The sequence below is a fragment of the Cicer arietinum genome, chromosome 6 (assembly GCF_000331145.2).
Source record: "Cicer arietinum cultivar CDC Frontier isolate Library 1 chromosome 6, Cicar.CDCFrontier_v2.0, whole genome shotgun sequence".
Classification (NCBI taxonomy): Eukaryota; Viridiplantae; Streptophyta; class Magnoliopsida; order Fabales; family Fabaceae; genus Cicer; species Cicer arietinum.
The window spans coordinates 11,302,135-11,304,840 of record NC_021165.2 but is presented as its reverse complement, the minus strand read 5'-3'; positions in this window follow the sequence as shown (position 1 = coordinate 11,304,840).

Sequence of the window (2,706 nt, the reverse complement as noted above, 5' to 3'; positions counted from 1 at the left end):
AGAGGTAATAATCTGAGTTTGTTTGAGACCATTTGTTTGAGAGATAATAATGGGTGCTTTTGTTTTAATAAAAAATTTATTCTTTTAAACCAAAAATCATTTTTTAGGGTTTAAAGGGTGTTTGTTTCATTTTTTTTTTTTAATTATTTTGTTAGAAAAATTATTTTTAATGTGAATAAGGCTTTTAAATAGGCTTACAGGTCAGACCATGATAAGTCGTATGCCAGGCTCAGGCTGAAAAAAAAAAGCCTATCATAGGCCGTAGGCCAGGCTTAGGCCTCAAAAATTCATCGTAGGCCAGGCTCAGGCCTTTCAAAGTCTGGCCTGGCCTATTCCCACCCCTAGTGGTGATATCCACCCCGTACCCGCACCTGAATCCGCCCCGCAAGTAATATTTAATATTTTTTTAAATATTAAAAAATATAATTTTATTTCTATATAAAATATTTTTTAATTTTAGTATTATTTAATAATAATTATTTTATTATAATAAATATGATTTATAAATTTATAATTTTATATATATGTGTGAGTGCGGGCGGGGATGGGTGCCTAAATTTTACACCTGCTATGAAACAGGGGTTGGTGCGGGTTTTCCTGATTATTCGGGTGCAGGTGTGGAGGAGGCGAAATCCACCCCCGTTGCCATGCCTACTAAATTATACGATCCTCTAAATTTGTTTTTTTTTTTCTTTGATTTATTGTCGCTAAATATTAAAATGCAATTGAAACATCGCAATAAGTTAAATGTACAAGTTACTTTGTACGTGAATAAAATAAAACACATTGGTTATATAGATAAACATTTTTATTACATTTTTTTTCAGACTAAGTATATGTTTGAATTGTTATAGGAAAAATCAATAAATATATATAATTTATAATATTCGAGAAATATTTTCTGAATGATTAGTACGAATGATAGATTATTGCAATATTTGTTAGAATTTCAAATGATCGTAAACTTTCAATTGAATTGATTGTTATTGAAATTGAGATAAATGATTAACAACACATACATAATGTAATTAAAAGACTAAATAAAAATAAAATAAACTAAAAGAGAAGTGAGTTAAATTTAAAGGATTATAATTTAATTTTACCATTATAACATTAAGAGCATTCAAATTTATTGCTGTTGTGCTTCAATTTAATGCTTGATATTTTAATTTCGTTTTGTTTTTTTTAATTAAGTAAATATAATTTTATTTTATTTATTTCATTAAAGGAAATATTTCCATCATGTCATGATGCTACATCACTAAATATTTTTGGTAAAGTGATAAATGCGATAGGTCATGCAAAATCATAAAGTGATAAATACGGGAGGTCAAGATGGCAAAATTGAGAAATTGGATGAGCCAATAGTGCAATTAAGCATTTAATAGATTTAAATGTATTTTTATTTCAATTAATATATCATATTTTGATTTTAGGCTATGTAGTTTTTTTGTTTGATTTTGATCCTTACAAATATTATTTATTTGTTTTTTTATTCTTATTCTTTTGTTTCAGTCCATTTAAAATCTATCTTTATTTAAATTAGTATTGGCAGTATATATAAAATTTAGTTTTAGTCCCTCAAAATACTAATGATTTAAATATTAAAATTAAATATTTTATATATTGTAGAGATCAATTGCAATAAAATTTAACTCTATCTAATACAAAAGAATATCTTTTTTATGGCAAGGGCAAATATTAAAAAAAATTGCACAAATAAAAAAAAATTATAAGATCAAGAAACATATTTAAACTTATATTCTGTTACATTCCTCACACGCATACAATATCTCAATTTCTTGTTGAACAAGACATTTAAAAAATATACAACAACTAGATAAGTACTTTTTTTTGTTAAAAAAAAAGCAAATAATTAAAGATAAAAAATATCACATAATAAAAAAGACATCTCAATTATATATAAAACATCTAAATTATATATGTACATGTAAACTACAACCTATCATTTAAAACATTTTAATAAATTAAAGACAATTAAAAAAATGAATTATTATGAAAAGATCATTCAATACTTTTAATAAGTAAAAAATAAATACTTAAATTTATTTTTAAACTTTTATTCTTTTTATTTACTTTTTCATAATTTATCTTTTAAAAATGAAAAAAATTAGTCATTTTTACTACAACTCTTTTAAAGAGATATATGATTAATGTTATGAACCGTCGCAATTTAATTTTATATCAATTATGAAGTTAAATATATAATAGGCTAAATTACATATGTGGTCCTTTAACTTAATTTCAGGTAACGTTTTAATCATTTATCTTTTTTTTCCCCCGATTTAGTCCTTTTGTTCCTAAAAATATCAAATAAAGTATGAAAATATGAGTTTATTTGAAGATTTGCGTTACAAATTTGATGGAATTTGTATTATATTGAAGAATATAATTAATTTTATGAGTTTTTATTTATTTATTTTTTGAATTTTTGTATAAAAAGGATATCATTGTTAAAATTTTAAAACATAAAATATTAAATTGTCACTTAAAATTAAATAAAGGACCAAGTCGAAAAAAAAAAAAAAATAAAGAACTAAAACGTTACCTAAAATTAAGTTAAGGGATCACGAATGTAATTTAGCCTATATAATATTAATATGGTAAAAATGAATATACATAGAACTTTAATTAATGTTTTGTATTTCAAATAATTTATATGTTTTATAATATATGAGAGTTTTT